General features: G+C 47.3%; 1 pseudogene across 1 annotated transcript; it reads right to left on the bottom strand.

Annotated features, from left to right (window-relative positions):
* Positions 1-4,194: 4,194 nt before the first annotated feature.
* On the bottom strand, positions 4,195-9,808 carry LOC311588812 (galectin-3-like; annotated as a pseudogene). The gene is made up of 2 exons: positions 9,738-9,808; positions 4,195-4,909 (listed from the first exon to the last, which is right to left on the bottom strand). The product of its transcript is annotated as a galectin-3-like (transcript).
* Between the last annotated feature and the right edge of the window lie 1,144 nt (positions 9,809-10,952).

Raw genomic sequence — 10,952 nt, 5'->3', positions numbered from 1 at the left:
GTGTGTGTGTGGTGGGTGTGTGTGGCATGGTGTGTATGAGGGGTGTGTGTGTGTGTGTGGTGTGTGTGTGTGGTGGGTGTGTGGTGGGTGTGTGTGATACACGTGTGTGTGGTGTGTATACATGGTGTGTGTGTGTGTGTGAGGTATGTATGTATATATGTGTATGGTGTGTGTGTGGTGTGAGGGCATGGTACATGTGTGTGTACAGTGTGTGAATATGTGTATGTATGTATGTTGTGTGTATGTGTGTGATGTGTATATGTGTGATGTGCTTGTGTGTGTGTGGTGTGTGTATATATTTGTGTGTGCATGTGTAGTGTGTGTGTAGTGTGTGTGGTGTGTGTGTGGTGTGTATGTGGTGGGTGTGGTACACGTGTGTGTGGTGTGTATACATGTTGTGTGTGTGTGAGGTATGTATGTATATATGTGTATGGTGTGTGTATGTGGTGTGTGTGTGTGGTGTGAGAGCATGGTACATATGTGTGTACAGTGTGTGTATGTGTGTATGCATGTATGTATGTTGTGTGTATGTGTATGTGATGTGTATATATGTGTGATGTGCTTGTGTGTGTGTGGTGTATGTATATATTTGTGTGTGCATGTGTAGTGTGTGTGGTGCATGTGTGTGTATGTGTGGTGTGTGTACATGTTTGTTTATGTGAATGATGTGTGTGGTGTGTGGTATGTGTGTATATGTGTGCTGTGTGTATGCATGGTGTGTGTATATGTATGTGTGGTGTTTATGTTTGTGTGTGCATGTGTGCGTATGTGTATGTGTGTGTGCTTGCACGATGCACGTGTGTGACCCAGCAAGCTTCATGAGGGTTGCTTACAGGACAAGGGCTGTTTACAGAAGGGAAGACGGCTCCAGTGGCTAACACTGAGACAGTGCTCCTCACTGCCTACAAACCCGTGAACGTTTTTATGTAGACACATGTACATAGCAGCACACCAGTTTCCCTTCCCAGGTGAAAGGTGTTTCTATTGCTTCTTTTTCTTGTTGCTCTGACAAAATCAGTTTAAGGAAAGAGGGCTTGTTTTGACTTGGTTTGCGGGCACAGCTGCGGGAGCAGCTCTTGGCTCTGAACAGGAGCTGGAGCAAGCAAGTGCTAGCCCTGCGCTCACCTCTGACTGACCAGGGAACAGAGCGATGGGTCCACGTTCTCTCCTTTCCCCTTCGTCATTCAGTCTGGGATCTCAGATGATGAGATGGGGCCTCCCATGTGCAAAGGGAGCCGTCCTCGGTTAACCACCTGGAAAAACGCCTCACAGATACGTGAGGCATGCCTCAGGATGCCCTGCCATTGCTAAATCTAGCCAGGGTGGGTATCTAAATTAATTATCACAGGATTTAAATGCTTGAAGTCCCTGCCATTTCTTTCTCTAAAAAGCAGTGTTTTACTCTGTCTGTTCTCTTTACACTGATCATTATCCTGTCCTTTCAAATCAATGCATTTTGCTCTGAGTTCGAGGCCAGCCTGGTCTACAAAGTGAGTCTAGCACACTAAGCCTACACAGAGAAACCCTGTCTCGAAAAACCAAAAAACCCCAAACCAAACCAATCAAATTAATGCATTAATATACCTGGTGGTGTATATTTATGTACACATGCACATATTTACAAAGATGATTACGTTGTTAATTGTACAATAAACTTAGGAAGGCAGTGGCTTGGGGACCGGGTATATATGCACTCACAGTGGAACACTACTCAGCCTTTAAAATCGAGGTTTTTTTTCCCCATTTATAATTATGTGGATGAAGCAGTAAAACATTAAGCAAAGCAAAACAAGCTAAGATGGTGCCTGAGAGAGACACAGAGAGACATGTGTGCCAGCCACTCTACTGTTGTCATGACGCCCTGACAAAAGCAATACAAGGAGGAAATTACTTAGTCTTACAGTTACAAATGATGGGTCCATCACGGCACAAACAGCATGAGAGCAACCAGAGAACGTGTAATGGTAGGAGAGGGAGCTTGCTGATGACATTTCCACAAGCACACAGGAAGAGGGGGAGGGGAAGGGGGAGAGGGGGAGGGGTGGGGGAGGGGGAAGGGGAGGGGGAGAGGTACAGGTGGTGATGGGGCCAGGCTGGAAACCTCAAAGCCCACCCCCAGTGACACACTTCCTCCAGCAAGGCCACCACCTCAAGGTTCCATAACCTGCCCCCAAACAGCACCACTAACTGTTCAAACCCATGAACACATGTGGCGCCTGTTCTCACTCAAACCCGCACAGCTGGTGCTGCAGGCTCTTACTCTAAGCGCTGACCTCACCCTCACCCAGGCTAAGGTGGGAAGGAGGGCCCAGGGGTTGCTGCTGGTCAAGGATTCAATTTTTCAATTGAACGGAATGAACAAGGCCTACCTAACGTTTGTGTCTGAGAGTGGCTGCAGCCCATAACAGTGAGTCTCAGAACAATTAACAGTAAGAATCACATCTGTCACTGCACATAAGGTAAGCTGCTTAGCTGCTCTTTCCATGGAAATGCATATATCCAAGCGTCCCAGGTCACCGCACGTGTACGCATGTACGGTCTGTCAGCCAAGCCATGGTAATTAAAATGTGCTGCCAGAAAAACATTCGAAGTAAACGATACTTAGATAAGTTCTTTCTCTAATCTGTCAAGGTTTCTGTGTTGAGTGTTCAGCTTAAAAATTGTCTTTTCAGATGTCTTACTTAGTTAACGTCATTGCCAATAATATTAGCGACATTTAGAAACAACTCTGTACTTAGTTTTCTTTGAGACGAGGTCTTATTTTTCAGCCAAGGCTAGCCTCAACTTTGTCACCCTCCTGCTACACCCCTCAAGAGCTCGGGTTATAAGCATGTGATACCAGTTCTGGTTCTGTACTTAAGCTTGTGATAGAATTTTGTAAATTCACTTTCCCTACTGTATACCTGTGTGTTCCTGCAACTTCAGTAACTTTCAGAACTGTTCCTCTGGTGGGGGTGGGGGAAGGTACAGTGCATCCCCACTTTCCCGTGCATCTGTGACATTGGTGAGCTGTGTGTGAACTCACTTTGGGGCTGTGCGTATCTGTTGAATCCAGGCCTTTGAAGTGTTAGAACACACAGTACAATCACAAATCATAACGACTCCATCATGCAGGCTCCTCAAGGGGCCTCAGTCCTGTTAGATTATACACAACAAATGACGGCTTGGAATACTCGGTACAGACAGTATATGCGTCCTAAAGACAGGGCTCAGGCCACCGGGAAGCGGGCCGATGAGCGTGTGGTTTCAGAGAGAAGGCACCGCCATGCTATCACTAGGGCATACAAGAATTGGGGAACTACTCCAGCCACACCTCTGTGTCTGGGTTCTGCTGTGTCCCTCCCCTCTCAGGCAGAGGTTCAGGTGGGGCAGAGAGGGCCGGGAGCAAGGACAAGGACAGTTGGTTTGAGAGAAAAATGGGAGACATAGTAAATTACAAATTAAAGGTTGAAAGAGGGGGGTGACTCATTTATAAAAGTAAATAATGCCAATTACCTCAAGATTTATTCCACAAACACAGCAACAAGCTTAGATTTTATTACATATACACATATATAAAGACTAATAAAGTACTAATTTTCATTTGTGAACTTATAACTTTGATTCTATTAAATATTCATATTACAAAAGCTTTATTAAAAAAGGTTCTTTTGCTTAGTCTTGTGTGTGAAGAAACATAAAGGGTTCATCCCTTTCCTTCTGTTTTTAGTTTTTGTTAGTTTTTTTGGGGGGTGGGTGGGTTGGGTTGGGTTGTTTTTTTGTTTGTTTTGTTTTGTTTTTGGATGCAGTCTCATCCTGTAACTCAGGCTGTCCTGCACCTTACTATGCAGTCCAGTGGCCTCAAACTCATGGCAATCCTTCTGCCTCAGGCTTGTAAGGGCTACAATTACAGGAGTGAGCGCCATGCTTGTTCTTAGTTTGTGCGTTTTGAGGATTTGAACCCGCGGCCTGCACATGCCAGGCAAGGACTCTACAATGAGCTAACACCAGCCTTGTTTTGTTTCCTTTTGTTTGGTTTGTTTGTTTGTTTGTTTGTTTGTTTCTCAGCATGAGGATATTTATTACACAGAAGAAGGACGAGGAGGAATAAACGTGAGGTTTTTTCCCCCTCTTAAAGAGCATGGAGCCGGTTTCAGGTGCCGCCCCTTCCGGATTAGATCATGGTGCGTGAAGCGCTGGTGAGGGAGCGTAATGTCACCCGAGCTGGCTGCTTTCCCGGAGGTTTTTCGTCCGATGATTGTTCTGCAGCAAGTGAGCATCATTGGCTGCGACCTTGAAGTGGTCAGCTTCAACCGGTGCTTGCATTTTGAACGGTTTGCCACTTTCCCATGGGAAAGCAGACTGTCTCTCTTCCCTTCCCCAGGTATGTCCAGCTTGGTGTTGCACACGATGACTCTCTTGTTGTTGTCGTTGAAGTGAGGGTTGAGGTGGAAGGGAACGTCATTCCCTCTCCTGAAATCTAGAGCCATCCTGTTTGCACTGGCCTTCACTGTGCAGACTATGATCTGCATGCGAGCATGAGTCCTCCAGGCAAGGGCACATCGTAGGGCACTGTCAATGGTCCAGCCGGAGCACCATAGCGACCAGCAGCAGGATAGACCCCAGGAGCGCTAGGGTAAAGGCCCTGGGTCCTCCAGGATGCCCTGGGAAGGCCCCAGGTGCAGGAGGTCCGGTATAAACTCCAGGAGCAGCTGGGCCAGGGTTGGCGCTAGGAGGAGCCTGCCCAGGATACGCCCCTGGAGGAGCCTGTCCTGGGTAGGCCCCAGCATAGGAAGCCCCTGGGTAGCCCCCTGCCCCAGGCTGGTTCCCCCATGCAGCAGGTCATCCTTGAGGGTTTGGGTTTCCAGAGCCAGCTAAGGCATCGGTAAGCTGTCCGCCATTTTCCTGGTTGATGCTCCGCCCCCACCCGCTTGTTTTATTTTTTAAGAGCACAACGTGACTCCAGAGGTTGGAAATTAAGGCAGAAAGAAAGCAGAAGAAATCACCAGGCTCTGGCTGAAGTACCAACAATGGGCTTGTGTGGCAGTGTGGCTAGTGGGCAGGTGTATGAAATAAATGAATTAAAATAATCATCTAAGCTTACTTTCTACCCTGGACGCTCATTGAGAAGAGAAGCAGCCTTGACAGTATAGCTTTTCTCCTATAGAAGAGTAGCTTAGAACTGTCCCTGCTCACTTTCCAGGGAAGTCAGGTGACGTACCTAAAATCCAGGAGGTGTGAGTCCATGTGTCTGGCCCGGTTATGAGCCCACCTGGCCACTCATCCATCAGTCTCTTCTGTCCCTAGCACCCTCTGTTCTCTCGTGTCCTGAGGTCCCCTTGAAGATATCTGATTGCACTGCTCCTTTGCTCAGACCTCTAAACTCGCCCCCCACCCCCAAGGGACAATGAATGCATTGCTTGGCTTGGTCCTGAGCTCATATCTCAGACCACATTCCTGCCCCCGCCCCTCCCAATGCCCCAAATAGACCACGTTCTCTCCTCTACAGGGCCACTAGTTATACCATTGTTTTGCGTAGAACTTCCTCCCTTATGTCATTTTGAGACCTTGCTCTTCGTATCAGGGCTGAGGACAATTTCAGCTTTGCCTAAGTCCCTGTGTGCATGCCTCCACCTGAACTCTATGCTCTGTGAAAAGCTAAGTGTTGCCTTTGTTTACCAGTTCAGTTAGCACAGTTCCATTGTTACTGACTCCACAGTAGCCTGCACAGGTCAGCCACTCAGTAAATAGTAGGCAACAGTCACACACACACACACACACACATTCATTTTGTGTTGGCCAACTACTCCTGGTCATGAAACCTGCGTCAGAGTGTGGCAGCTATACACAGGTCACTCTCCTGGAGAAACCTGGTTTTCTCTCTCCGGGCAGCTGTCACTCGCAAATGGCTTCCTGGTGAAGAGTAGCTTCAGTAATGAAGGAAACAATTCTGGAGGGTCACGTGTCCTCTGCAACAGGTAGGGTCTACCCCGCACCTGTGTCTGGGGGATGCTTCTGTGTTAGTACAGGGAAATATTTTTGACTTATGGATTTATAAAACCTCACAGAAGTGATGCAAAGTCAGCCGAAAAAAAAAATCACACGTACCTTTTGCTTCCTGGCAGAACTGGGCAGTTATTACAAGGCTGGGTTTGGAGATCAAGAGAAAACATAGCCAGGGGTCCGAGGGTCCTGCCAGCCCAGACTGTTGGTTCCAAGGTGTGGTTTGGGTCACTAATATTTGCTTAATTGGCTGCACCTGGCTGGCATGAGCCTCTCTCAACACACAAGTTATCGCCAGCCTCCTCCACCTGCATCACCTAAAAGCAAAACATGCGAACACCACTAGCAAATCACACATCTGCCGGGTAAGTCTGAGCTCTCTAGAAAATTTTTTATTTTTGCCTAATTTACTCCATCTCCTTTTAAATTATTTCGTTAATAGAGATGAAAGATTGAAGAAAATGAAAACCATCGCTCATACTGGTGAGGGAGGTAAACGGAGGAGAACACCATTATTTACCAAACACCCGCTCATCTGTGTGCTTGGCACTGGGAGCCACTACGTGTGCTGGGTGCCTGGGTCACGCTCATGAGGAAGTACCTGTCATCCCACACACACTTACTTGCTTCAGTTGTGGATTCAAATGCTTAAGACAACTATTTGTTTTAGCTGGGAGATATAGCAAGGTAAGAGGCCATGGCTCTCATTTTTACAGTGGAAAAAAACCATCTGGGGGAACTGCAAATTAGCTGTTTTCTTGAGCACATTGGATACCTGAAACCATGGGGCACACAGTCAACTGGAGGTGCTGCTGGCTACAAGGATAGACCTGGGCCGGAAGTCACCAAGCGTCTTCTAAGGAGGATGATGCTAGGAACAGTAAGGAGTTCACACGGGGTAGGCATACGCCGCCATCTCAGAGAACATGACTTCCTCAGGGCTGCAGACATGGTCTTGCTAGATCTTCCTCCTATAGCCTGATCAGGTTCTGGGAAAACCAAAGTTCCGGTCTCAACTTGCCCAGGATTACCGGAGAGCTTGGGAGGTGGGGTTTTCAGCTTTACAGCCCCAACTACAGGTCCTATGTAAGTTTCAGAGGCAAGATAAGAATCAGGCTTGAGGCATGGCTAAAACCTACCTGGGTCAGTGAGTGCAGGACACAGGGTTCTGCGGCTTTTATTCTTCCACTACTGTGGTAACTTGGTTCTTCTTGATGTACACCTGGTGTTTGTGGTCCCCACAGACTTTATGAGTTTCAAAAGAAACGATCAACTCCATTCAAGTTACCTTATTTAAAATGCAAGTGATGGGGAGAATTGGCTCTGAGGAGGTGTTGTTCCTCTCTGGGTAGCAGCCTGCCAGATGCAACAGGCAAGTCCCCACATTTGCATCAGTGGGGCAGCCTATGTTAGCCATTCAGGATGACATACATACGGACAGCCATGCTGCAAGATGTATGCGTGGACGTAGGTGAGTGTCTGTGCCTGTGTTTCAGAGTGGGTAGCCTCCAATAAAGTTTGTAGCACAGAAGGGCAGGAGTGGCACTCCATACCCGTGCAGATGAGGGGTGGGGGAGCTGGATGCAGGGGTGCCTTCCATCATGATAATGCGTTTAGGTGCTCTCTAAAAGTATTTTCAATGTAGTAAATAAAGAGTCGCAAATTAGCTCTCATAAACAAATATCAGATACTAGATTTGCAGCAAATTAAGGATGTAGACAGAATATCTTGTCTATTGCATGGATGCAAAATCTGTCAAACAAACAAACAAACTATGGCCTATAGGAAAGGGTATAATAAAAGGTGGGGTATGCAGTAGGCAGAAAGGATTCTGGGATGGAGCCAGGTGCAAGGGAGGAGTCACTGGGGAAGATGTGAGGAGGACAAACACATGATACCTGAGCGAAGGTAACCAGCCATGTGGCAGAAAGTAGATTAGTGTAAATGGTTTATTTTAAATTATTAGCTAGTAAAGGAATGAGCCTGGCTGTATAACCTAGGTATTTGTAAATACATTTTGAGTCTGAGTTGTTATTCTAAGAGCTTGGGGTGCGGGAGGAAAACATACAGACTATATAGTGTAGTGATGTTTTAGACTCACAAAGCTATGTCTACCTGTAAATCCCTGGGGTCTTCAAATATATGCCTTATTTGGAACAAGGATCTATGCAGATGTAAGTGGTTAAAGCACTCATGATGAGATCATCCTGCTGTGCCAAGCTGAGCCCTAAATCCAATGTCTTCATCAAAAAGGGGGGTGGGGGAGAAGGCTCAGAAGAGAAGGCAGAGCAGAGATGAAGGCAGATTATAGTGATGTTGTGACAGCAAGGAAGTTAGGAGCACCAGAGCTTCCAGAGGCTGGGTGCATTGGGAAGGATTCTTTCTTGGGGTGTCCACAGGAGAACGGCCCTGCCAGCCCTTTATTTCTGATTTTTGGCCTCCATGGGTAACACAAGTAAATCCCTGTGTTCTGAGTTACCCACGTGTAGCCATTTGCTCTGGCAGCAAAGAGAAACTAAACAGGACCATGTGCTTTGATGGGAACTGTCCCCACAGGCTGATGTGTTTGAACCCGTGGCCCCAGGAGGCGGTGCTGGGGACTGTCCCCACAGCCTGATGTGTTTGGGCCCGTGGCCCCAGGAGGCGGTGCTGGAGACTGTCCCCACAGGCTGATGTGTTTGGACCCATGGCCCCAGGTGGCGGTTCTGTTTGGGAAGTTATCAGACCCTCAGAAGGTGGACTCTTGCTGTGGGGAGTGGGTCGAGGAGGTGGGCCTGGGGTTTCATAGTCCTGTGTCCTTTCACTCTGTCTCTTGACCGTGTGCAAAGTGAGAGGCTGCCTCATAGACCTGCTGCCATGCCATCCCACCATGATGGACTGTGCCTTCCGTAGACTGTGAGCCCAAATAAGCCCGCCTCTCCACAATTGCTTCTTGTCAGCTATTTGCCTATAACACAGAGAAAAGTCACGTGTATAAAAGTACCAAGGGAGGTTTAGATCTGTTTCAGTTACCTCTGTACGGTACATGCCATGCAAGACCCACTGATTCAAAAGAGGTGACAGACCCGAAACCTCTTTTATCCTCTACCTCAGAAGCACCACAGAAGCACCCTCTTTTTTTTCCCCTGGCTACACAGACATTTCATGCGACTCGCTCTCCATCTCCACCCCTGATTCATCTTTCAAATAAATATAGAAGAGGATCTGGCACTCTGCTGTCCCCGACTCAGCAAATGTCTCTTTTATGATCGTGGGTTTTCTTAGCAGCTAGGAGGGTGTCATCAATATCAAACTGTGACAAACAGGGAAATATCACTTCAAAGAAGAAATGCCCAATAGCATTAAATAACAGCTAAGAGAAAAAGTATAGTGTGAGCCAGCACCCATGGGACTACAGCACTGTCAGGAAACACAGAAAGGGAAGGAAATAAAAACAACTTGCTGTGTGTCACCTTCCACAGACTCGCGCCTTTGCTCCACTTGATCTCCATCTTCAGGCATGGTAACTGTAGACACCTGGACGCCTCCGGAGAGGGTTGTACTGACTTGGCCATTCAGACCGGGCCACATGGCCTTGTAGCTTACAGTCAGGGTTTCTATCTTCCGAAACTGTCTTAAGTTGACTACCTCCACCGTCCATCCGTAGGAAGTCAGGCACATGAAAATATTCTTTTTTCTCATAAAATGGAATTGCTGGAAATATGTCTCAATTTGCTGCTCTTCCAGAGGACCAGAGTTCACTTCTTAGCACTCACATCAGGTAACACATGACAGCCTGTAACTCCAGCTCCAAGGATCTGATGCTCTCATCTGTTTTCGGCTCCATGTGCTCGAGCACACACATGCGTGCTCACCCACCCACACGCATGTCTACCCTCTCACACAGGAGTGAGAACACATACAAAGGTGTCACAAAAGCAGTTTGTATTTCTTGAAAACTTTATTTTGAATATTGATCTTTTCCAGGGCTAGTGAGATAGGCAATGCAGCATTCCCATGAGAACGGATGGTCTTAGTTACTTCTCAGCGGCCATGTCAAAACACTGTGACCAAGGCAACTCATGAAAAAAAGCATTTACTTTGGGCCTCACAGTTCCAGAGGATTTATAACCCATGACCATCATGGCAGAGAACATGGCAGCAGGCAGGCAGGCATGGCCCTGGAGCACTGGCTGAGAAAATTTACATCTTGGTCCGCAAGCACGAAGCATGGCTTTTTAAACCTTAAAGCCTGCTGCCAATGACACACCTTCTCCAATAAGACCACACTTCCTAATCCTTCCCAAAATATTCCACCAACTGGGGACTGAGTATTCAATATGTTAAATGAAATAGGAGACACTTTGTCACAAAATAGGCTTCATGTAAGATGATTTTCCTCAGCCACTGGCCAACTGGAAGGCCTCTGACACATTCAGGGTCGTCTAAGACATGACGTCTCCTAGGATACGATGCAAATGCACATTCACTGAGCCTTTTTCACTTATGGTGTTATCATAGGAATAAGGCCCTCATAACTCAAGGAGCAACTATATGAATAAATGAATTCTTCCTTTCAGGTCTGGTTTGCCATGGGTGAGACGTACCTGAATAACAGCTAAGGTTACACACAACAGCAAGAAGCAAAGGGATTTGTGTTGGGAACAAAGTGTTTGCTCAAGGCCGATTCCAGATGCCCAGGGTCATCCCGGCATCAGGCAAGGAAGTGTTTTCTCTCTCTCTTCTTGCTCTTATGAACGGAAGTTCAAAATGAATTTTCTCTTTGAGATCCAATGTTTTAATGGGGAGAGATTATAACTGCCGACTAGGCAAAACATTGTTGCTGGAAAGATAACCATATGGGATTGTGGCCGAGGAGAAACGCAGAGGAGCGGGGGGTGGGGGGGAAGGAGCGTTTGCCTACAGCAGGTGTAAGGAAGGAGCGTGTGGTGCCTGGGGCCTTGCTGGTCAGGTTCTCAGGTGGAAGGAGG

Source organism: Acomys minous (genome assembly GCF_964271855.1).
Source record: "Acomys minous genome assembly, chromosome: 17".
Classification (NCBI taxonomy): Eukaryota; Metazoa; Chordata; class Mammalia; order Rodentia; family Muridae; genus Acomys; species Acomys minous.
The sequence above is the reverse complement of the archived record's forward strand: the minus strand, read 5'-3'. Positions and strand labels throughout refer to the sequence as shown.